The 26,808-nt window shown below is 32.0% G+C and overlaps 1 long non-coding RNA gene across 1 annotated transcript; it reads right to left on the bottom strand.

The window, feature by feature from the left end:
• Positions 1 to 1,585: 1,585 nt before the first annotated feature.
• On the bottom strand, positions 1,586 to 2,266 carry LOC140954670 (uncharacterized). The gene is made up of 2 exons (XR_012168117.1): positions 2,111 to 2,266; positions 1,586 to 1,956 (listed from the first exon to the last, which is right to left on the bottom strand). It is a non-coding gene; the product is annotated as an uncharacterized lncRNA (long non-coding RNA).
• Between the last annotated feature and the right edge of the window lie 24,542 nt (positions 2,267 to 26,808).

Below are 26,808 nucleotides of genomic sequence, written 5' to 3'. Positions count from 1 at the left end.
AACAAACAACACCCAAATTACTTCGCTGTTAAACTCAAGACGTTTAAAATATTTTTTATATTTTTAATACTTTTTTATATTTTAAAAGAAAATTGATATTAACATGTTGCGAAGCACGAGCCAATATACTAGTTTGTATTATTTCTTACACCTTTCGTCCACGGTTTGGTCTATCCTGTTTCTTAAAAAAAATACTAGTTTTTCTTGCATGTGAATATTTTATAACTATTTAATCATTTTTATTAATAGAAAATATGTTTCCATTACACTATAATAAAAATTAAGGGCATAAAACTGTTTGGTCTTAAATCCTTATTCATTAGCAGTTATACCTATTAGGAGATATATAGCTTGTGCATAATATAAGAAAGAAACTTCGGGAAAGCATTTTGTTTCTCCTCTGAAAACAATAACTACTACAAATTATGCATTGTAAAACAACTATCTTAATTCAAAAATCTAGATTATTATAAGAGATCTTAATAAATAATCTTATATTAATTTTTTAATATATCTTTTTAAATAAATAAAAATTTTAGATTTGAAACTTGTAATATATCCATTATTACCTCATCTTGATTAATTTAATTGAAGAGAATGAAAGCATGAAACTTAAACAAATTCTCTTCACTCAGAATACAAGTTTATGAAACTTACATATCCTTATTATATGAGATCAAGGGTATGATGGTGTTAACAATATGTATGGTGCATGAAATAGAATACAAGTTCTATTTCTTAGATATTGCCCTTATGTATATTATGTACATTGCTTTGCCCACTGACTATAACTAGCGTTAGTTACATCGACTGGAAATGAGATTTTAATTTATTTGGTTCTTTTTTTAGAAAAAATAACAATCATTATTAATCTTATTAGCACTTTTCTCAAACGTTATACTGAGTTACATTTTGCTTAGGCTATAGAAATTGCATATATGGTAGCTAATGGACAATGCAAGATTAAAAAAAAAAAAAAAAGCTAATTAAATTGGTAATTTACATAGAAGTGAAACTACTCGTTGGAGCTGTCATTTTAATTCTATTTATAGCTTAATAGAAATGTATGGTTCAATTATTATTGTGCTTGAAAATATAACTCAAAAAGGATTTTCTAACTCTATAAGTGGAAAAGCTAGTGGTTTGTTTGAATGTGATAAGATATTTTAAATTTACATTCATCTTACATTTGATGCATAAAATAATAGGGACTACTGATTTACTTTGTTGAGCTTTGCAACAAAAATCTCTTGACATCTTAAATGCAATTGTCAACTACTAAAACATGGCTTCAAACTTTGAGAGATGCCATATTTGATCTTCTCCTTGCATATGTGCAATATTTTTGCAAATAATATAAGATTTAACATACCACATATGAATACTTTGTATAAAAATCATACATGTTGTTCATGTCAACAACATGAATCAATGACAGTTTACCAACACTATCATTATAATATATTTAACTCGTCATCAATATATTTTTAATTTGAAAAGTAAATTATAAATTCATTGATGGAATAGTGAAACTCCTTATACTGCTCTATTTTATAACTTAATGTAAACTTTAAGTCATTTAAAGTTATATTTAGATTGAAACTTTATTGATAACTTTATAGCAAGACCAACAAGGTGATCGTTACAGACGACTATAAAGGAGAAAAGATCCAAAAACAGAGCTTTCCTAAAATAAAAAGCCATCCAAGACAAGCGACGTGGTCCTTGTTTTCATGAACAGCCTGCCTTGCTAAACTGTCTGCTACTGCATTCGTTTCTCTCCTTGTGATAAGAACAATATTTCCATAGTAATATAAAAGCATAAAGTAGAGCTCCATTGATGAAGACCTTATTTCTTAACCTGCTATATATATCTGCTAATTAACTAAGGATATCCACTTGGTGGAACGGGGGGTGTGGTCGGATACGAAGGAGCAGTCTGGAAAAGCTTCCTTCCTGCACCAAAATGCCATAATATTGATCAAAACAACATAAAATGCTGGAGAAAGAAGAATCTCTGTTGAAATGTAAATAAGAATAGAAAACTTGTGCAGTAATTTTATTGGCAGAAAAACAACCGTGCCCGAGTCAGTGCATCGCAGTCACAAACCTTGTATAGGTTTCGGTATTGCGGTGGACATCCCAATGGACAGGAGGAGCATGATTGTTATAAAAATTGCCACGGCGATCACTTGGAAGCGAGCCATGGTATCTTAGCTATGTCAGGAGGTTGAGGTAATCAAGAAAGGGAGGCAAATCGATGGTGATGAATATAGTTTGAAGCGAGGTATTTATAGTGAAAAATTAAGGGAACAAGTCGTTAAATAAAAGTGATAAGTAGTGCGACTTTATTATAAATTTGACGAAGACCTTATAATAACAACATTATTTTCATAGCGACATAAAAGCATAAAGTAGAGGTACATTTATGAACATGTTATTTCTTAACCATTACCTACTCTAATAAAACAAATGGAAAAGAACTTAACTGATCAGTTTCTAATTTTATTTTCTATAAATCACCACTTCAAGTCCCACAAACCTCAGAGTTATTGGAGATTTACATAGTCATTAACTTTAAGGTCCGTGAGATTAATCAAGTTGCGAAAAAACTAACCCAAACACCCACATTAAATAAAAAAAATACGGTAAACCCAGCTCCTTCACTATTTTTATGCACAGTGAAGGAGCTACCTTTTTTTTTTCCTTTTTTTTTTTTAATAAAAACAAGGTTGATGGTCAAGTTAGCGTTGCAAGATGAAAGGATATTTGTTTTCTTTTGATGATTTCCTCGTAGACGGGGCATCATTTAGGCATATATGTATATAGCGAGAGTGGGCCTAAATGATGCCCCGTCTACGAGGGAAATCATATATATCATTTAGGCCATATATATCTACGAGGGAAATCATATATATCATTTAGGCCCACTCTTGCTAAAGAAGCCAAGATAATCTTTGTAGTAGCTAATACTTATCAAAAGAAAACAAATACTCTTCCATCTTACACACACTAACTTGACCTCCAACCTTGTTTATAAAAACAAATATTATTCTCATCATCATTATTATCATTTTATTTACTTTCTATAAGATTATCATAATTTTAAATAAATATCCTTGAATTTGATTGATGTTTAATTTTATAATTTTTTATTTTTTTTATTATATTATTAAGTAAAAAAGGTTCGATGATCTCTTCTCTTCCACCAAAACTCAACGCTGGCAATTTTCCTGCTAGTTCAGCTCGCGCAAGTCCATTTCCTTCCTAAAATATTAATCTGGATTTAAACAAGGAGTCATCTTTCATAAAAAATAGACGACTCCATGGCAGGTAGCACAGATTCAAATCAATCTGACGACTATTCCTCGTAATTCTAATATGGAATCAGTTTACGAATGATCAACGTTATGTCGATAACACATTTTAAATTTACAGGGAAATTCTGACGACTCTTCCACGGCCAGTTATGATAAAAATAAAAGCTAAGTGCGCACTTGAGGTCTTGGCCTAGTGGTTGAAGGGACCTGTTTCTTTCCTCTGCATCCTGCGTTCAAATCTCACCGTGCACGTCTGTCATGCCCGCGGTGCCTTACATGCTCACTGGGTTTACAGGATGTTCAGTGAGCCGTGAGATTAGTCGTGGTGCGCGTAACCTGACCCGAACACCCACGTAAATAAAAAATAAAAATAAAAAAAAGCTACGTCAAGGACGAAGTTTGCATGGTCGTCAGGATACTTTGAAGAATAATCCACGAAGAAAATTCTCCGCCGGCAAAGTTGAGGCATACAATTCTCTATGCAACAAAAATCACCCCCACATATGTCCAAGACTTTATTCTCGTACAAGGTAGACGGTTTCAAAATCACTCAAACAATAAAGAAATTTTAATAAAGAAAGATTTTATTTTTTATCAAAAAATGAAATCTATGTTTTTGTGCAGGTCAAAGGCTTTCAGAATCAGGAATAAATATGCTTTGCAAGGAAAAAGAGCTTGAGTTGTGAGATGGATAATTTTCCACCGGTCAATAGGTCCATTTTTTCCCTTAAAATATAAGCTTGCATGCAAACAGTTAAATACATAAGATGTTGTGGACTTATTTATTTCTTTCTCCCTTAATAAATTTTGAATTTATGACTAATAAAGATCTACTCTTGATCTCATTTTCTCATACGGAAAATTATTTACACATAAAATATATACAATAGTTGTAGTTGTGGATTAAAATATATTTTTTTTTATTTTTTTATCCAAAAGGGGCCATTATGTATAAAAAATCAAAAGTTTTGTAAAATAAATTATTAAACTTCAAAGACCATTTTAAATTTTGAGAAACTTGAAACCCCATGAAAAGTGTGAGAAACGGCCAGTTAGTTGACTCGCTATATTAAATTGTTCTAAAAGAGTTAATTTGTAATTAAGGACCACTTTTTCCAAACCACACGGAATATAAGGGACTCTTGCAGAACCATGAAAAATCATCTCTTGTAGAATAATTGAATATAGCAAATACGGTAACAAACTATCCATAAAAAATCTCACTCGGCGTGTCGGTTTGAGTTGTTATTTATCAAGTTTAAATTAAATTATTGTCCTTACTTATTAATTTACTATTTTATTCTCTATTTAAAGAGCCTTGGGTTTGGTAGTCATGCCAGAACCAAGTCTGACTTGGTTCTAAGAAGGTGATAATTAAAATATTGATACTTATAACTTTTTTATTTTTTATCAAAAAAATTAAACTATTCTTGAAGTATCCTAAATAGAAATTCAAATTCAAAAATAATTTATAAATAAAAAATTATCACAAAAATCTAATTTAACATTTCAGATCTAAAAATTCAAATCATATCTTCCAATTAAAATAACTTATTTTTTATGTTTATGAATATATTATTCTTTCAATAAAAAAATTTTCTTCTTTTTTTTTTCTTCTCTTTTGTTTTTAACTATATTTTGTTTAACTCAATGCTTGGGTCTGGCTACCATGACAGGCCCAAGCGACTTGGGTTTGTAGGCCATACCAGACCCAATTATCTTGAGTCTTAGCAGGTGATAATTAAAATGTTAAGACTATATATATATATATATATATATATATATATATATATATATATATATATATATAACTATGCTTGAAGTATCCTAAATAAAAAATCCAAGTTTAGAAATTATTTATAAACAAAAAAATCATCACAAAAATCTAATTTAATGTTTTAGATTTAAAAATTCAAATCATATCTTCCCAATGCAATAGTTTATTTTTTATGTTTATATTTATGAATTTGTTATTCCTTTAATAGAAATTATATCTTCTCTCTTTTTTTCTTTTTCTTAACTAATTTTTTTATTAACTCAATGCCCTGGTCTGACATGACTCAAGCGCTTAGGTCTGACAGTCATACTAGACTCAAGAGCCTAGGATCTAGCATTGGTTTTATTATTTTTAAATTCCAAAAGTTTTGCTAGACCTATTTTTACTTAGATCTGGCAAACAAGCAACATCCAAATTACTTGGTTGTTAGACTCAAGATACTTAAAATATTCTGTATATTTTATAATACTTTTTTATATTTTAAAATAAAATTGATATTAACCTATTGTAGAGCACGAGTCAATATACTAGTTTGTATTATTTCTTACACATTTAGCGGGGGGTTTGGTCTATCTTGTTTCTTTAAAAAAAAATACTAGTTTTTCTTGCATGTGAATATTTTATAACTATTTAATCATTTTTATTAATAGAAAATATGTTTCCATTACACTATAATAAAAATTAAGGGCATAAACCTGTTTGGTCTTAAATCCTTATTCATTAGCAGTTATACCTATTAGGAGATATATAGCTTGTGTATAATATAAGAAAGAAACTTCGGGAAAGCATTTTGTTTCTCCTCTAAAAACAATAACTACTACAAATTATGCATTGTAAAACAACTATCTTAATTCAAAAATCTAGATTATTATAAGAGATCTTAATAAATAATCTTATATTAATTTTTTAATATATCGTTTTAAATAAATAAAAATTTTAGATTTTAAACTTGTATATATCCATTATTACCTCATCTTAATTAATTTAATTGAAGACAATGAAAGCATGAAACTTAAACAAATTCACTACCATTTTATGTTTAATTAATTTAATTAGAGATAATCGGTTTGAAGGTAAAATTAAATAATCATCCTAAAATTAAATAATCGTCCTATCTCAAACATTTAAGAAATTGAATGAGGCTATAATAATAGTTTTATATTAATTTTCTAATAAGCACAACTATATTATACGAATAATTAGAGATTAAAACAATATACTTTATATCATAATATTCTTATAATAAAGTGTCATGTAATCTTTTAACTATTTTTATGACCATTCCAAAACTAATAATTAATGCAATGTTTAGGAGAAATTTGCTTGACCGTATTGCTATAAAGAAAATTCAAAGAAGAAACATATCCACTAGTGTCATCGTTTTACTATCAAAATCAATACTAGTTGTGCCAATGCCCCAATTTGCATGGCAAAGGAAAAGAGTTAGAATTATGATGACAAACTAGTGTACCCTACCATCATTTTCATTTATAAATTAAACTATTGTTTTTATATATATAATATCTATCTAGGACCATACATAAGAAAAATATCTAATTTTCTCTCTATCTATTGTTTTTACATAATATTTACCTAAAAAAACTCTAAAGTGACTTTGGTATTGGATGGATTTTTACTCTTTAATTTAAATCTAAAATAAATAAAATATATTTTTTTTATCTTTAGTTTTTTTTTTTTTATCTTTTTCTTATAAATGTCTATTTTTGTGTCATATAATTAAATGAAAGGTGAATTCTGGAAACAATTTAACAAACTCAAGCAAGTTGATAACTCAGATCATGAGTTTATTGGTTATCTAGGTTGATTTGTTTCAATCCAAAATATAATTGTCTCGATATTAAAAAAAAAAAGAAGTTAAATGATGCACTTTCTAATATTCTTTTTATTTTTAACTCAATCAAGGTCTTGAGATTTTTTAATTGAAAATCATTTAATTAAATAATTTAAAAATATATTTGGGATATTATTTAATAAAGTATTGTTATTTTTTTACTTTGGTATTGCATTGCTTTGTCTTGTTAAATGCATCTTCATATGCTGTAAATTTTGTTTGGTGAACAAGTAAGAAATTATAACTTTATATGGTTGACCTACTATTTTGTGATTTACATGGATCAACTACTTATACAGAACATGGTAAAAGCAACCTATCTAGTTCCGGGTTTTGACCGGGTTATCGGGTCGTCCAGGTCAATTTTTATTTTTAAAAAAATCAGAACAATGTCATTTTACTAAAAAAAAAAAAAATCAATGGATTGCAACCAGGTTTTTGACCGAATTTTACCAGGTCAACCGGGTCATACTGCGTTTTTCCTTCTCTTGTTTTTTCTTCAACCCGATCCGATTCCAGCCCCGGGTTGACCTACCGGGCCGGTTTCAAAACTATCATTGATAGTATATATGAAAATAGAGAGGGTGAACTATTACAAAATTAAGAGTACAAGAATGCAGGGAAGTTTAGTTTTTTTTTGTTATTCCTGGTTAAAGCATGAGATGATAAGAATATTTTAAAAAAAGGATAGTAAGATCATGAATTTCTTAATCAAAATATACTTATGTAAATGTAGTGTAAGATACTTCAGTAAATATAGTGTAAGGTATTGAGGTTTAGTTTTTATGTTTTTTTTTAAATTAGTCCCTTTAGTTGTTCAAAATGAATTAAATTGTCCCTTTAAATATCTTTTTTTCTCATCAATCTTTCCATATTATCTATTTTTTATATTTCTTAAAAAATAAAAGCAAAATAAATTGAAAAAGAACATGGAATGGGTAAAAAGGATCAAGTTACAAATAGGATAAAAAGAGGAATGATAGATCTAACAATGGTTATTGATGGTGGTTTGTTTTCTCTTTTGGATCTCCATTCATCTATCAAATTAAGATACTATTCATCTCTCATCTTCTATCCCATACGCTTTTAGTAAACAGACACTAAATTTAATATGCAAGTTCAAACATGAACAATAAGAGAGGTGGTTTTTTGTGTTCTTTACATATCATAATTATTTGTGTGTTTACTAGCCTTTGTAATTATTGAGAGCTTTGAGAAGATTCACCATGATGTGTGTTGTTATCTATTTCACGGCCAGATACAAAATAAATAAATAAACATATATAGAAGAATTTGGATTAACATCTCAAAGGTTTTTTTTTTTTTTTTTGAAAAAAGCATCTCAATAAGATTATTTTTGGACCAAGTTGCATGATGAGGAAGCTTGAGGACTAGTTTGGGCAAATTTGGCAAATTAACAATTCAATTTTGACTGATGAGGCCCTTGTTGATAATAAAAAAATTAATTTAGTAAACAAAATTCAAAATTGAATGATTAAAGACTCAAAAGAATATTTTTAAAAAAGTTTAATTAAATTTATTAAGGGTTTAATTGCACAAAAAAAAAATTTTGAGTTCGTTTTAGATTGAAATTTGAAGAAATTAAAGTTTGGAGCTTAATTGCATGAATATTAAGGTTTGATAGTCAATTAGAGGCTTAATTGAAGAAATTCAAAACTAAGAACTGATTTGTAAAAGGCCCACAACTTCAAGGACTAAAATAAAAAAATTAAAGGGATAAATTAAAGAAAATCAGAAGATAAATGGTCAACTTGCATAAATCAGAAACCAATGACTAAAATGAAAAAATACACTAAACTTTGGGGTTGGTAATTGAATTTGAAAATGACAAAATTGCACAAGATTGGAAGTTAGAGGGTAATTAAGAATATAATCAATAAGATTTAAGAGTTTAGAGACTGAAATGAACTTTAATCAAATCCTAAATTAATTTCCTAATCCCTCATAATTTAACCTAGACGACGTGTCATTTATGGTAAAATCAAAATGCATCATCTTAACAAGTGGGAAAATGACTTGTCGTTTACCCATTGTTTATTTTTTTTTTTTTTAACAATTTTGGTTGATCGAGTAAATATTTTTAAATGAATAAATGTGAAGCTACAGACCTTCAAATTGAACAAGGTTAGATCAAAATGAAATGTATGCTTCCCCTCTACCAAGTTGAAGTGGTCTCCAATGATGTTGATATCGAAGTTGCTATGATAAGGCCTTGAAAGTGGTCAACTCAATCATCCATGACTATGACACCTATTTTGCAAAACCAATAGATTTTTCTTATGTTCACACCTCAAACCTTCTCATTGAGTTCTTATTAAAGGTTGAACACCTTTCTCTCAATATCAAAAGGCCAAAAAACAACTCTTTAGCCTTTAAGTTTAGCAAATCACCAAAATCTCCAAAACCAAGTTTGTTACAAAACCAGCAAAGTGTAGAGCTTTCAGCTGTTAACACCTGTTAAAAAACGTCTTATTTTGATTAAAGGATCAAGTATTGATCAATCTTTGATCAAATCAATAAAAAAAATGAGCCCTCTCCTAAATAATGGTTATTTTTTTAGAATGGAAGGCTTGTAGCCTCCTTGATGATGACATGGGGACATGAAAGACCCTTATTAAAGAGAGATTCTACATGAGAGTAGAAGATTCAATATCATCATTGGAGATAGCATAAGGCCTAGGAGCTCTATTGACAATTCATGTTGGTCTGAGACTACACTAGAAAATGAGAGATACTAGATCATAATTGGAGATAATATAAGACCTAAGAGCTCGTATGAAGGTTTATGTTAGTTCAAAACTATAATGGAAAGAGAGAGATCTAGGATCATATCTTAAAAGTAAGAGATCCAAGATCAATCCCTATATATTTCATAAGGCTTAAGAGCCTCACTAGAGAGTTGAGCTAATTTGAGACTGCATTGGAGAAACGGGAGATCCAAGATCAATCCTGGAGATTTTAAAAGCCCCATTGGAGATATGTAGATAGAAAATGTATGTTAGACATAAAATTATTTTATTTTAAAATTAAACTTGCTTTCTATCAATGATAATGTATCCTAAGATGATATGTCAGGCCTTAAGGAGCTTGGGGAGTTTCACGTGGAACAACAAGATTGGTCATTAAATTCCATCCCATAGTAGCTAGAGGAAGCATGTTTAGAGTATTGACTATGTACAAGAGTATTGTAATGGTGCAAGCGACCCCTAAAGGGATTTGGAGAGTGTAAAAGCAAAATACTCTCCTAAAGATCATTTTGTTCAGGCTCCTCTAGGTAGTGTAATTGCCTACAAGTACCAAGAGCGGTTAAGAGCGATAATGTTAGGGTCAAGTGTGTCACTATAAGTGCCAAGACTTATTGGGGTGGCAAGGTCTAATTTTGCCTTTGGGTTGCCAACACGGCTTTAGTAAAGACTTGCACTTGGTTGATAAGTTTTTGAAATTCTAATTAGGTAGAAGTGCTCACGATGATGATAATGGGTAAATCTATCATCTGCTCTAGCCCAAATACATTATGGTTATGCTCCACATAATAACTTTGAGATGTAAAAAACAAAGTTTAAAAAGAAACTGATGACTTTTTAATATGTTTTCCACAAACAGTACTAATCATTATGTTTTAAAAAAATTCAAGTAGCTTAGAAATCAGGCTTATATGTTGAATAACCAATGAATCACTTAGTTCTAACAATTTGAATCATTCTCTCTAAATGAGATGTCTGATAGCTTGATGTGGGAAGTCCAAGTGACTCTTAACTAATAAGCCAAGGTGATTTGTAGCTGGTGTCTGGTAAAACGAGGTGAGTGGTAACATATAGCTGGTGCCTGGTAAGCAAAGATGAATGGTAGCAAGCAGGTGATGCCTAGTAAATTAAAGTGACTGATAATAGGTAGTTGGTGACTAATAAGCTAATATGGCTGATACTTGTAAAAAGTTCATTTTCGTTAATAGATGACTCTTAGATGCTTAAGTATCTTTGTAGTAAGAGAGAGAGAGAGTATGTAATGATTTTTTAAAAAGATATACCTTGAAACTATGTATGCAAAAGAGAATGAAGAAAAATATGAACCTAGAGCTTGGAGAATTCATCGGGTATTCATAGCCCATTAATCTTGTTTTTTTATGGAGAGAAAGGGCTAAAGAGTTATTTTATTCATATAAATTAATATAGTATTTTGAGTTATATTCCACTTAAAATAATATTTATTGAATTGGTATAAAATATTAAGGCCCATAAACATTGACCTTGGGTGTGTACTTAAGCCTATAAAGGGTGTAAGCCTAGAACTTTAACTGGCCATATGCTTAGCAGCCCCTCGTGTGGGCACTAGGCAACATGCCCAGCATCTTTTTAGATGCATGCTGGCTGAGCCGATCTTTATTGGTTCCAGACAACCTGGAACCTTCCTTATTAGGCTCAGGGAGCAGCCTGAACTCATAATTGAGAATATCAAATTGTTCAGCTTCATTTAATTACACAGGCAAACGAATATGCAGGGGCGAAGGGAAATAAAAGGCTACGGTGTGCTTTAGCCCTAAACAAGTCCACTAACCTACCATATAAAAACTTTACCTTATGCCCTTCACCTAAAAAAAAAAAAAAAACTCGTTTAAACTAAAAGAAAAACCAGGTTACCTTTCACGGGAAGAAGAACCTGTAGCCCTGCAACTGCAAGAGACTTCAGCTAAGAGCAATTATAATTTTGAGAAGCCATTCTTGCACCTTGCCAGGTAAAAAAGTATCATCATTTCAATCTGAATGCTTTCCCCTTTTTGTAATTCTGTTTACGCTAAGGCCTAGCCTAAGTAATAATATTTGAGATTGTTTTGTGACTGTAGGGATCCTAACTTGCATTTTGTTGAGACTTCAGCCTTGGCTCCTCCAAAAGTGCCTGTCGACCTTGGGCATGTAGCACAATAAGTATTTTGTGTTGTTTAAGATTAGTCTGCCTGTATCAGTCTTATGCTCTCTATTCTCCATGGATATTTACAAAAACCCATAAGAAAGAAATTTCCCAGATTTAATAAAAATTAATTCGGTCTGCTGATATGAATATAGTTTTAAATGAGCATGTTTTTGAAGCGCTATAAATGTTAATTTGAAGTGCAAATGACATAAAGATAGTAAATTACAGTGCTAATACTTTATAATTTATAATGTTAGCATAAAAGAGAGGGACAGGTTTGCAAAGGAATGCTTCTATTATAATTATATTCCATGGTCATGTAATTTAACCATTGAAAACATGGTCATAAAAGCGTGCAATGAAATAGTGAAGTGAAAGCAAAAGGTTAATTTGATACTTTGTCTAATGATGATTTATAAGGGAATTAACTAGGATTAATTGGTAATAAAGAACCCCCCTTTAAAAAAAAATAAAATATAAATAAATAAAGTTTTTTAAACAAAAAACTAGACATGGAAGAAACGATTTAGGTTTCTTGCAAAAGCGTTTTTTTAAGATTGTACATGGTTCAAATACTACTTTTTCAATACTAATTTTTTTTTTATGATATACTTGTTTAATATAACTTACATATCCTTATTATGTGAGATCAAAGGTATGATGGTGTTAGCAATATGTGTGGTGCATGAAATAGAATACAAGTTCTATTTCTTAGATATTGCCCCTATGTATATTATATACATTACTTTGCCCATTGACTATAACTAGCGTTAGTTACATCAACTGGAAATGAGATTTTTATTTGGTTCTTTTTTTAGAAAAAATAACAATCATTATTAATCTTATTAGCACTTCTCTCAAACGTCATATTGAGTTACATTTTGCTTAGGCTATAGAAATTGCATATATGGTACCTAATGGACAATGCAAGATTAAATAAAAAGCTAATCAAATTGGTAATTTACATAGAAGTGAAACTACTCATTAGAGCTGTCATTTTAATTTTATTTATAGCTTAACAGAAATGTATGGTTCAATTATTATCGTCCTTGAAAATATAGCTCAAAAAGGATTTTCTAACTCTATAAGTGGAAAAGCTAATGGTTTGTTTGAATATGATAAGATATTTTAAATTTATATTCCTCTTACATTTGATACATAAAATAATAGGGATTATTGATTTACTTTGTTGAGCTTTGCAACAAAAATCTTTTAACATGTTAAATGCAATTGTCAACTACTAAAACATGGCTTCGAACTTTGAGAGATGTCATATTTGATCTTCTCCTTGCACATGTGCAATATGTTTGTAAATAATATAAGATTTAACATACCACATATAAATACTTCGTATAAAAATCATACATGTTGTTCATGTCAACAACATGAATTGATGATAGTTTACCAACATTATTATTATGATATATTTAACTCGTCAATAGATTTTTAGTTTGAAGAGTAAATTATAGATTCATTGATGGGATGGTAAAACTCCTTGTACTTAGCTCTATTTTATAACTTAATGTCAACTTTAAGTCATTTAAAGTTATATTTAGATTGAAACTTTATTGATAACTTTATATCAAGACCAACAAGTTGATCGTTACATAAGACTATAAAGGAGAAAAGATCCAAAAACAGAGCTTTCATAAAATAAAAAGCTATCCAAGACAAGCGACGTAGTCCTTGTTTTCATGAACAGCCTGCCTTGCTAAACTGTCTGCTACTGCATTCGTTTCTCTCCTTGTGATAAAAACAATATTTCCATAGTAATATAAAAGCATAAAGTAGAGCTCCATTGATGAAGACCTTATTTCTTAGCCTGCTATATATATATCTGCTAATTAACTAAGGATATCCACTTGGTGTACCGGGTGTACCGGGTGTATAGGGTGTAGCTGGTGTATAGGGTGTATAGGGTATAGCAGGTGCAGGTGCAGGTGCAGGTGTACCGGGTGTACCGGGTGTACCGGGTGTAGCGGGTGTATAGGGTGTATAGGGTGTACCGGGTGTAGCGGGTGTATAGGGTGTATAGGGTGTACCGGGTGTACATGGTGTATAGGGTGTACCGGGTGTATAGGGTGTAGCGGGTGTAGGGGGTGTACCGGGTGTAGTGGGCATGTTCATCGGCGGATACGTACCATTGTTAAAATTATACTGGAAAAGCTTCCTTCCTGCACCAAAATGCCATAATATTGATCAAAACAACATAAAATGCTGGAGAAAGAAGAATCTCTGTTGAAATGTAAATAAGAATAGAAAACTTGTGCAGTAATTTTATTGGCAGAAAAACAACCGTGCCCAAGTCAGTGCATCGCAGTCACAAACCTTGTATAGGTTTCGGTATTGCGGTGGACATCCCAATGGACAGGAGGAGCATGATTGTTATAAAAATTGCCACGGCGATCACTTGGAAGCGAGCCATGGTATCTTAGCTATGTCAGGAGGTTGAGGTAATCAAGAAAGGGAGGCAAATCGAGGGTGATGAATATGGTTTGAAGCTAGGTATTTATAGTGAAAAATTAAGGGAACAAGTCAGTAAATAAAAGTGATTAGTAGTACGACGTTATTATAAAATAATATGATCGATTTAAGGGAAATTTGACGAAGACCTTATAATAACAACATTATTTTCATAGCGACCTAAAAGCATAAAGTAGACGTAGAACAAGTTATTTCTTAACTATTATCTACTCTAATAAAATAAATGGGAAATATTAAAGGGTGTTACTCAACTAATCAGTTTCTAAGCTTGTTCTCTATACATCACCGGTTCAATTTCTACAAACATCAAAATTACTTGAGTCTTATATGGTCGTTAATTTTAAAGTTTATGGGATTAATCAAGTTACGTACAAACTGACCAAAACACTCATATATATATATATATATATATATATATATATATATATATATATATATATATATATATATATATATAAACCCAGCTCCTCCACTATTTTTATGCACGGTGAAGGAGCTACCCCTTTTTTTTTCTTTATAAAAACAAGGTTGGAGGTCAAGCTAGTGTCTGCAAGATGAAAGGATGTTGTTTTCTTTTGATGATTTCCTCGTACGTAGACGGGGCATCAACTCTCGCTAAAGAAGCCAATACTATATATATACATATAAATGATGCCCCGTCTACGAGGAAATCATATATATATATTGAGGCCCACTCTCGCTAAAGAAGCCAATGATAATCCTAGTAGTAGCTAATACTTATCAAAAGAAAACAAATATTCTTCCATCTTACACACACTAGCTTACACTAACTTGACCTCCAACCTTGTTTATAAAAACAAATATTATTCCTTTTCTTTTCTTTTATTAATCTGGACTTAAACAAGGAGCCTCATCTTTCATCAAAAATAGACTACTCCATGACTGGTAGCACAGATTCAAATCAATCTGACGACTATTCCTCGTAATTCTAATATGGAATCAGTCTACGAATGATCAACGTTATGACGATAACACATTTTAAATGCACAGGGAAATTCTGACGACTCTTCCACGGCCAGTTATGATAAAAATAAAAGCTACGTCAAGGACGAATTTTGCATGGTCGTCAGGATACTTCGAAGAATAATCCATGAAGAAAATTCTCCACTGGCAAAGTTGAGGCATACAATTCTCTATGCAACAAAAATCACCCCCGCTTATGTCCAAGAATTTATTCTCGTACAAGGTAGACGGTTTCAAAATCACTCAAACAATAAAGAAATTTTAAGAAAGAAAGATTTTATTTTTTATCAAAAAGTGAAATCTATGTTTTTGTGGCGTTCAGAATCAAGAATAAATTTGCTTTGCAAAGAAAAAGAGCTTGAGTTGTGAGATGGATAATTTTCCACCGGTCAATAGCGGCAATTTCCATGCACATTCACTTATAACTCCATTTTTTTCCTTAAAATATAAGCTTGCATGCAAAGTACAGTTAAATACATAAGATGTTGTGGACTTATTTATTTCTTTCTCCCGTAATAAATTTTGAATTTATGACTAATAAGGATCTACTCTTGATCTCATTCACTTAAATTTTGTTTTTCCTTTTTTATCCAAAAGGGGCCATTATGTATAAAAAATCAAAAGTTTTGTAAAATAAAATTATTAAACTGACCATTTTAAATTTTGAGAAACTTAAAACCCCACGGAAAGTGTGAGAAACAGTCAATTAGTTGACTCCCTTCTGAAACAGTCAATTTGTAATTAAAGACCACTTTTTCCAAACCCCACGGAATATAATGGACTCTTGCAGGACCGTCATTACTAATCGACTCTCGTAGAATAATTGAATATAGCAAATAAGGTAACAAACTATCCATAAAAAATATCACTCGTCGTGTCGGTTTGAGTCGTTATTTATCAAGTTTAAATTAAATTATTATCTTTATTAATTTACTATATATAAAATATTCTTAAAATATTCTAAACAAAAAATCCAAGTTCAAAAATTATTTATAAACAACAAATCATCACAAAAATCTAATTTAATATTTTAGATTTAAAAATTCAAAATATATATTTCCAATGAAATAGCTTACTTTTTATGTTTATATTTATGAATTTGTTATTCCTTCAATCGAAATTATATCTTCTGTCTTTTTTTTCTCTTTTTTTTAACTATTTTTTATTAGCTCAATGGCCGGGTCTGATATGACTCAAGCGCTTAGGTCTGGCGGTCATGCCAGATCCAAGAACCTAGGGTCTGACATTAATTTTATTATTTTTAAATTTCAAAAGTTGTGCTAGACCTACTTTTATTTAGGTCTGGCAAACAAGCAATACTCTAATTACCTTGTTGTTAGACTCAAGACGCTTAAAATATTCTTTATATTTTAATGATTTTTTATATTTTAAAAGAAAATTGATATTAACCTGTTGTAGAGCACAAGCCAATATATTAGTTTATATTATTTTTTACACCTTTCGCATGGGGTTTGATCTATCCTGTTTCTTAAAAAAAATACTAGTTTTTCTTACATGTGTATATTTTATAACTATTTATAATTTTTATTAATAGAAAATATGTTTCCATTACACTATAATAAAAATTAAGGGCATACAACTGTTTGGTCTTAAATCCTTATTCATTAGCAGTTATACCTATTAGGAGATATATAGCTTGTGTATAATATAAGAAAGAAACTTCGGGAAAGCATGTTGTTTCTCCTCTAAAAACAATAACTACTACAAATTATGCATTGTAAAACAACTATATTAATTCAAAAATCTAGATTATTATAAGAGATCTTAATAAATAATCTTATATTAATTTTTTAATATACCTTTTTAAATAAATAAAAATTTTAGATTTGAAACTTGTATATATCCATTATTACCTCATCTTAATTAATTTAATTGAAGAGAATGAAAGCATGAAACTTAAACAAATTCACTACCATTTTATGTTTAATTAATTTAATTAGAGATAATCGGTTTGAAGGTAAAATTAAATAATCTTCCTATCTCAAACATTTAAGAAATTGAATGAGGCTATAATAATAGTTTTATATTAATTTTCTAATAAGCACAACTATATTATACGAATAATTAGAGATTAAAACAATATACTTTATATCATAATATTCTTATAATAAAGCGTCATGTAATCTTTTAACTATTTTTATGACCATTCCAAAACTAATAATTAATGCAATGTTTAGGAGAAATTTGCTTGACCGTATTACTATAAAGAAAATTCAAAGAAGAAACATATCCACTAGTGTCATCGTTTTCCTATCAAAATCAATACTGGTTGTGCCAATGCCCCAATTTGCATGGCAAAGGAAAAGAGTTAGAATTATGATGACAAACTAGTGTACCCTACCGTAATTTTCATGTATAAATTAAACTATTGTTTTTATATAATATCTATCTAGGACCATACATAAAAATATCTATTTTTCTCTCTATGATCTATTGTTTTTACATAATATTTACCTAAAAACACTCTAAACTAACTTTGGTATTGGAAGGATTTTTACTCTTTAATTTAAATCTAAAATACATAAAATATATTTTTTATTTTTTATCTTTAGTTTTTTTATATCTTTTTCTTATGAATGTCTATTTTTGTGTCATATAATTAAATGAAAGGCAAATTCTGAAAACAATTTAGCAAACTCAAGCAACTTAATAACTCGAATCATGAGTTTATTAGTTATCTAGATTGATTTGTTTCAATCCAAAATATAATTGTCTTGATATTAAAAAAATATTAAATGATGCACTTTCTAATATTCTTTTTATTTTTAACTCAATCCAAGTCTTGGGATTTTTTTTAATTGAAAATCATTTAAATAAATAATTTAAAAATATATTTGGGATAGTATTTAATAAAGTATTGTTATTTTTTTACTTTGTTTTTAATAAGATTATAACATATATTTTTAAAATTGACAAGCATTTTTTTATACAGCCCTTCATGCTATTTTTTTTTCTTAAATTTTATTCAATTTCTTTCCTTTTCATGTCTATTTTTCTATGTATAGTTAAATAAAAAAATTTGATCTCCAAAAAAACTTTATAAAACCCAATTTGATATATGACTTGTGTGATGGATTTGGAGGATTGACCCAAGTTAATTTGTGTCGATCAAAACATTATCATCACAAAATTAAAAAAAAAAAAATGACGGCGCCTTGAATTTCTTATAGTCATATCGAGTTTCAAACAAGATGATTAATTGTGGTTGGAACCATTAGGTTGAGCGGTCACATCAAGTCAACTTCAATATAGTTAAATTTAAAATTCAAATCATATGGTTGAGTTAAGTCAAATTAATAAAAAGAAAAGGAGATATGTTATCTAATTACTTTGTGTTGATTTAATTTTAATTTTTACTTTTTCTAAAAAGATATTGGCATATAACTAAATAAAAATAAATAAATACCATGGTGTGGCACCACTTCATATTTCTTTATTTACATCTATGGTTTAGTCTTTTAATTATCATTAGCAACTTTTTTTATCATATATTTGTTGTGCATATGATTATTGGTTAATTTTATTAAATACAAGCATCAATGTTTTTTATGAGCTAGCAATTTTGTTTGTTTATGGGTGATTTTGTAATTACGGTATTCAAATTGATAGTAATTTGTATCTAGAACTAATTAATTTCTCCTTCACCAATAGGTTTTTTTTTTTTTAATCTTCTTCTCTTTTGGTTGGCCCTTGTCTATGCTCTTCGTGCACGTATTATGAGCTCTTTTGCATTGCATTGCTTTGTCTTGTTAAATGCATCTTCATATGCTGTAAATTTTGTTTGATGAACAGGTAGGAAATTATAACTTCATATGGTTGTCCTACTATTTTGTGATTTACATGGATCAACTACTTAAATGGAACACAGTAACAGCAACCTATATAATTATATTAAACTATAACTAAATTAGCTCAGTCTTTTACCGTGGACTGTACACTGCATCCAACAGTAAAAGCTGAGCTATATTTTTTTATTTTTTTATTTTTTGCTTTTTTTTAAGTTGTTTTTTTCTTCATTTTTTCTTTTTTTTAATGGATATTTTTTATAAAAAAAAATTTGTTAATGTTAAATTTTTTTTCTATCTCAAACTTTTATAACACGCATTCTGGGTTTGACGGGTTAACCCAGATTATTTTTCTAGTTTTTCTTTTTAAAAGAGCTCAGTCTTTTACTGTGGACTGCACAGTGCAGTCCACAGTAAAAGCTGAGCTGTTTTTTTTTTTTTTTTTTACTTTTTGCTTTTTTTTAAGTTGTTTTTTTCTTCATTTTTTCTTTGTTTTTTTTAATGGATATTTTTTAAAAAAAAAATTTATTAATGTTAAATTTTTTTCTATCTCAAACTTTTATAACACGCATTCCAGGTTTGACGGGTTAACCCAAATTATTTTTTCTGGTTTTTTCTTTTTAATTAATTTTTTTGTTTAATTAATTTTGTTAAATTAATTATGGGTTAACCTGGTTTCATGGGTTAACCAAATTAATTATGGATTAACCCGTTAATTTATTTTTCTATGCAGTTATCAAACTTTCATGACGCGAATCTCAGGTTTGATGGGTTAACTTGGTTTGAGGGTTAACCCAATTAATTCAAATTTTTTTTCTTTTTCTTCATTAGTTTTTTTCATCCTATTGGTTTTTTTTCTTTTTAGTTAATCTATTTAATTATCATACTTTTATGACAAAGCCTTGCAGCCAGACCCACATCGAAGGCTATTGGTCTGGTGTTGCAGTCATGCTCACTTAAACTTGAGTCATATAAGTTTAATATTATTATTAATATTATAAATATTACTCTTAGGTCAAGCGTTGCAGCTAACCCCAAGGCTTTTGGGTGTATCTTTGCAGAAAAACCTAACACTTTTAGATTTTAGCCCTTTTTGATATTTTTTATGCAAGAAAAAAAAAATTTACCCGTGGCGTGTGCCTTTGTTTCTTTTTCTTTTTAAGCCTTTTACTGTGAACTGCACAATGCAATCTACGTTGAAAAAGTTGATGCCTTTAGTTTTTTTATTTTTTCTTTGTGTTTTTTTTTTTATTTTTTAATTATTTTTTATTTACTTTTTTAATATTAATTTTTTTTTCTATTTAATTATCAAGCTTTTATGACACGGATCTCAAATTTGATGGGTTAACCCAATTGATTCATAGTTAATTAAGATTTTTTTTTCTCTTTCTTCATTAGTTTTTTTTCTTCTTATATGTTTTTTTTCTTTATTTTTTTCTTTTTAATTAATATTTTTTTATTTAATTTAGTTAATTAATATTAAAGTTTTTTCTATTTAGTTATCGTTTGATGCCTTTAGTTTTTCTTTTTCTTTTTTGCTTTTTTTTTCGTTTTTATGCCTTTGACTGTGGACTGCACAGTGCAATCCACAATGAAAAGGTTGATGTCTTTTGTTTTTTTCCTTTCTTTTTAGTTAATTTTTTTCATTTAATTTAGTTTGTTAAGGTTAAATTTTTTTTATATTTAGTTATCAAACTTTCATGATACGGATCCCGGGTTTGATGGATTAACCTTGTTTCACAGGTTAGCCCAATTAATTATGGGTAACCCATCAATTTTTTTTCCCTATTTAATTATCAAACTTTCATGACATGAATCCAAGATTTGACGGGTTAACCTGGTTTGAAGGGTTAACCCATTTAATTCAAAAAACATTTCTTTTTCTTCGTTAGTTTTTTTCTTCCGGTTGGTTTTTTTTCTTTTTAATTAATCTATTTGATTATCATACTTTTATGACACGATCTTGCAGCCAGACCCACATCCAAGGCTATTGGGTCCGGTGTTGCAGTCAGACCCACTTAAACTTAGGTCATGCAAGTTTAATGTTATTATTAATATTATAAATATTACTCTTAGGTTAGGTGTTTTAGCCAAACCCAAGACTCTTGGGTATAACTTTATAGAAAAATATAACATTTTTAGACTTTAGTTTTTTTTTTTATATTTTTTAAGTAAAAATAAATTAACCTGCGGCATCAGGTGGGTAATGTAACTAGTATAAAGCTAAAAGGCATCAGCCTTTAAGATTGCTTTGCACTCTCATAATTTATTGTGAATTGGAGCAGTGTATTTTTTATGCGATTAGGTCCTTTAGATCCCAAATTAGCCTCCAATTGCATATATATTTAGGGGGAGTATTGAATTGAAAGCTAAGGGACTGAAGTGAAAATCTCAGGTAATATGAAGGGTGGGTTGAAAGTTTTGTTGAAACATTCATTTTAATCCCCCATATTTCTTAAGTATAAGGAGATCGGTCCCTTGAATTTCAAGACAATATATTTTGATACCTAACTTTATTTTCCTCAAGGAGTCACTGGATTCCGGCCTAAAGAGAGAAAGTGGTTGTTGGGGAAGATTCTGACCACCAAAACGGTTGATTTATGTGTCAAAAGGTTACGTATGATAAAGGATGTTATGTTTTGGTGTTTTGTTTTTATCTTGAAAACACTTAAAATAACAAATCTAAGCTCAAGAAGAATTTTTATTCTGGGTGATTTTTGGGTTTTTTGGCATTTTTTTGGCTTTTTTGGTAGGCATGGATTGGTTTAACAAGGTCTTAAAGGTGTTTTCTAGGTGTGTTGGGAATGAATTGAAAATGAGATTTTTGGATAAAGAAATAACAGACCTTGTTTTTCCAACCACCATAGTGGCCGGATTCTAAGTTGAAGCAAGAGACATGTCATTTTTTACTTTTTTTTGAAATTCATCCACCACATTAAACTTTTAAAAAGGGGCCATGCTAGGGCTTGGCATTGCAGGCTCGAGCGCGAGAGTTGGGGGATGTAGTTTGAATATAGGTTGCACAATTTTATTTTTTATTTGGTAATTTGGGTCAGTTTGGTTTTAGTAGTTAGGTGAGAAATGAATGCCATTTTTTAGGGAATGCAGTAATAAATGAAGAATGTGTTAAGCTCAGCTTAACAAGAATAAGAAAAGAGAACAAAAGAGAAGAAACAGAGGGAAGAAACAGAATTCTGTTATTAACTTTCGTGCCTTGTACGCCAACTACACTGGCTAGTTATACTAATTCTCCTGTGATCACCACACGTTTATTTCATGACTAACTAACTATTAACTGACTCTAACGGCTTCACGTGTGCCCCATGCAATAGCATTGCAGCTAAAGTCCAGCTGTACAATCCAGCTGTAACAATACTCTCCCCTTGAATGCATTCTTGTCCCAAGAATGCTAATTAGTGTCTGCTAAGAGTGGTCCGATGCAGTCTGGGAATTGTTGTTGTAGATCCTTTAGGTCTTCCCATGTGGCATCTTCGGGGTAAAGGTTGGACCATTGGATTAACCCTGCTGTGACTGCCCTGTTGTCTTTCTTCATTATCTTCTTGTCCAGTATGGCTATTGGCATAATGTGCATACGTCCTTCCCGGTCTGTCATTGGTAGCTTAGAAGAGGTAATGGCTGTGTCACCAATCTTTTTCTTGAGTAGGGAGACATGGAACACTGGGTGTATCAAGCTCCCTTCTGGCAGTCTCAGCTCATAAGCCACCAGCCCGATTCTGCGAATTATTGGATAAGGGCCATAATATCGAAGGTTGAGTTTAAAATTCCTTCTTAATGCCACACTGTTCTGTCGATAAGGGTGAAGCTTAAGAAAAACCAAATCCCCAACCGAAAACTCCCTCTCTGACCTGTGCTTATCAGCCATGTGTTTCATCCTTTGTCTTGCTACTTCAAGCTGCTTTTTCATTACAAGATCCATGTTGGCCCTTCGTTGTATCACATCTTCCACTGCAGCTACTGGTGTTGGTTCCTGAGCAACCCACTCTCTCTGTGGAGGAATGTAGCCGTAAAGGGCTTGGAAAGGACTCATTCCCAAAGCAGAATGATGACTGAAATTGTACCACCATTGCGCCAATGATAACCAATGAAACCATCGTTTTGGATGATGCATAGTCATGCAACGAAGATAAGTTTCTAAGCACTGGTTCACCCGCTCGGTCTGCCCATCGGTTTGTGGGTGGTAAGCCGTGCTCATCAATACCTGGACCCCCAGTTTTTTGAATAATTCCTTCCAGAAGAGGCTGGTAAAGATCTTGTCTCTATCCGTGATAATTGCAGCTGGTAGGCCATGAAACTTATAGAAATGATCAAGAAATAATTGTGCGATATCTTGTGCTGTATAGGGGTGACTGAGAGCAATGAAGTGGTTGTATTTAGTAAATCGATCCACGACCACCATGATAGCATTCTTCCCCTCTAACCCTGGCAGCCCTTCTATAAAATCCATGGTGATTGCTTCCCACGTTCCATTAGGAATGGGTAATGGCTGTAACAAACCAGGATAAGCCACCCTCTCCACTTTAGCTTGCTTGCAAATATCACACTCCTCCACTGTTCGTTTCACCATTGCCTTCATTCCTGACCAATAGAAGTTGGTCTTCAGCCTCCTGAATGTGTTCTGTATGCCAGCATGCCCTCCTACGTAAGAGTCATGTACAGATTTAATCAACTTAGCCCGGAGTTCCCCTTCTTGTCCCACCACAATTCTGCTTTTGTATCTCAATACCCCTTCTGTATAAGTGTAATCCATATTTCATGTGTCCCCCATCAATTTATCTAGGATAATGGATTGCAATTTAGGATCATGGTCATAGGATGCGTGGACCTCTTCATACCAAGCCAGCAGTATACTAGTTACTGCCCCCAACTCCCCCACAGCTGTGATTGATGCACTACTGTGGTGCTTCCTGGACAGTGCATCGGCAGCAACATTTTCCCTTCCTTTTCTGTACAGTATGGTGTAGCGCAATCCCAAGAGTTTGGTCAAGCCTTTCTTCTGAATTGTGGTATGGATTTTCTGATCCAATAGATACTTCAAGCTCTCGTGATCCGTTTGTATGATAAATTGCTCCTGCTCCAAATAGTGCCTCCATTTCTCCACAACCATGAGTATGGCCAGGTACTCTTTTTCATAAATGGAAAGCCCTATATGTTTTGGACTTAAGGCTTTGCTGAAATAGGCTATGGGACGACTATCTTGGCTTAATACTGCCCCCAATCCTGAGTCACAAGCATCAGTTTCTAAGACAAACGTCTTAGAGAAGTCAGGAAGGGCTAAGACTGGTGCCTCACACAAGGCTTTCTTCAACCGATCAAAAGCTTGCTGAGCTTGATCATTCCAACCGAACTGATTCTTCTTCAGCAATTCAGTGAGAGGTTTGCTGATAATCCCAAAATGTCGGATGAACTTCCTATAGTATCCAGCCAATCCCAAGAATCCCCTTAATTCTTTCAAAGCTTGGGGAACAGGCCACTTGTTCACTGCCTCAGTTTTCTTCCAGTCAGTTGCTACTCCTGTGATAGAGATTATGTGCCCAAGGTATTCCACTTGTTGCTCTCCAAATGCACATTTAGACCTCTTAGCTAGCAGCTGATTTTCACTTAGAATTTCCAGAACTTGCCGGAGGTGTATCAGGTGTCTCTCAAATGTTGGACTGTAGATGAGTATATCGTCAAAGAAAACCAGCACAAACCTGCGCAAGTATGGCTCCAATACGCTGTTCATTAATGCTTGGAAGGTGGCCGGAGCATTGGTGAGGCCAAAGGGCATAACTCTGAACTCGTAATGCCCATGATGTGTCCTAAATGCTGTCTTCTCAATGTCTTCCTCATGCATTCTTACTTGATGGTAGCCCGACCTCAGGTCCAGTTTTGAGAAGAAGTTTGACCCATGCAATTCATCCAGAAGATCATCAATAAGAGGAATGAGGAACTTGTTCTTTATAGTTTGTTCATTGAGTTGCCTGTAGTCAATGCAGAACCTCCATGTATTGTCTTTCTTTTTAACCAGCAGCACAGGAGATGCAAAAGGACTTACACTGTGCTGAATCACGCCATTGGAGATCATTTCTTTCACCAACTTCTCAATTTCTCCTTTTTGAATGAAGGAGCTTTTATATGGTCTGATGTTAATAGGCTGTGACCCTGGTTTCAGGAGTATCTTATGATCGAGTCTCCTTACTGGAGGTAAGGATCGGGGCTTTTCAAAGACATTAGCAAACTCAGCCAAGAGAGATTGAATCTCAGCTCTTGTCTCGGTTGGCTCCTGCTCTTCTTTACAGTCCATTGCGAAAAACTAGCCTGCTAGCCCTCCAATCACATCTTTGAAGCTCCTTTGTTCTTTAAGGGTGGATATCATCTGTAGCTCACTACCTTGTGAAATGCCCTTGAGCTCTATCATTCTCCCATCTTTTTTAAATGACAGTCCCAATTTGATGAAGTCAAATAGCACCGGCGAATACTTCCTCAGCCAATCAACTCCCAGCACTATATCATGCCTTCCCAAATCCAGCACTCTCAAATTGGACTTGAATTCATAGCTTTGCATAAACCAGGTGAATGCAGGGCTATGTGTTTCACACAACATGACATTCCAATTAGCTACCGTGACTGCTAACAAGGTAGTTTTACTGGTGGTGGCCTTCAACGCCTGGATGGTGCCTTTGTTAATAAAGCTATGTGTGCTCCCACTGTCAATGAGGATAATAAGGTTTTGTCCTTGACAGTTACCTTTAATCCTGATTGTATTGTAAGTGTCGTTATCTGCCAAGGCATTTAATGACAGGCCATATTCATCTACTTGATCATTTCCTTTGAGTTCCCCTGGCATACTGTCTTCAAACTCTTCCATTCCCTCCTCCTGTTCTTCCTCCATGCCTTCTATCATGTGTAGACTCTTGGCATTGCATCGATGTCCAGGTGCATATTTCTCCCCACATTTAAAACATTGTCCAAGTCTCTTTCTTTGTTCATAGAGACTATCAGAAAGAGGCTTCGTCCCTTCGATTCTGGGTGGCCCAAAATATTTCTGGGGAATATGGCCTGGCATTCTTCCACTGTGAGTTGGAGGATTGTTTCGCTGCAGAAATCGAGTCTTCTTGGTTAGTGCATTGTTAGCCTCTTCCTGCCATCTGGTTTGCTCAAATGCTACCAACACTCCTGCAGGTTTCAAAATCTTTAACATCGGCTTGATTTCATCCTTCAATCCACTGATGAAGCTGGAGACATAGTAAGCTTCTGGCAACAGTGGGTTGAGAGCCCCCATCAATGATCGCAGCTCCTCAAACCTTTCTATGTAGTCATCAATGTTTCCATCTTGTGTGAGCTTGTTGAATTCTTCCACAATGTCTTCCTTGCTTCCAAACCTCCTGCAGAGATCTTGAGCAAACTCTTCCCAGTATATAAGGGAACCATTGCCCCGTATTAAGCCTTCAAACCACACATCTGCCTTGCCCTCCAAGTAATACGAGATCACCTCTACCCACTGATGTGGAGGTATCGAGTGTATCTTAAAATATTTCCTGCATTTGCGTAGCCATCCTCTCGGGTCCTCTCCCCTGAAGGTTGATAATTCCATCCTGGGCAGTGGTATGTGGAACCCTGCCCTATGAAGCTCTTGCCCTGTCATTTGTTCCCCTT

This window comes from Populus alba, chromosome 16 (assembly GCF_005239225.2).
Source record: "Populus alba chromosome 16, ASM523922v2, whole genome shotgun sequence".
NCBI classification, from domain to species: domain Eukaryota; kingdom Viridiplantae; phylum Streptophyta; class Magnoliopsida; order Malpighiales; family Salicaceae; genus Populus; species Populus alba.
The sequence above is the reverse complement of the archived record's forward strand: the minus strand, read 5'-3'. Positions and strand labels throughout refer to the sequence as shown.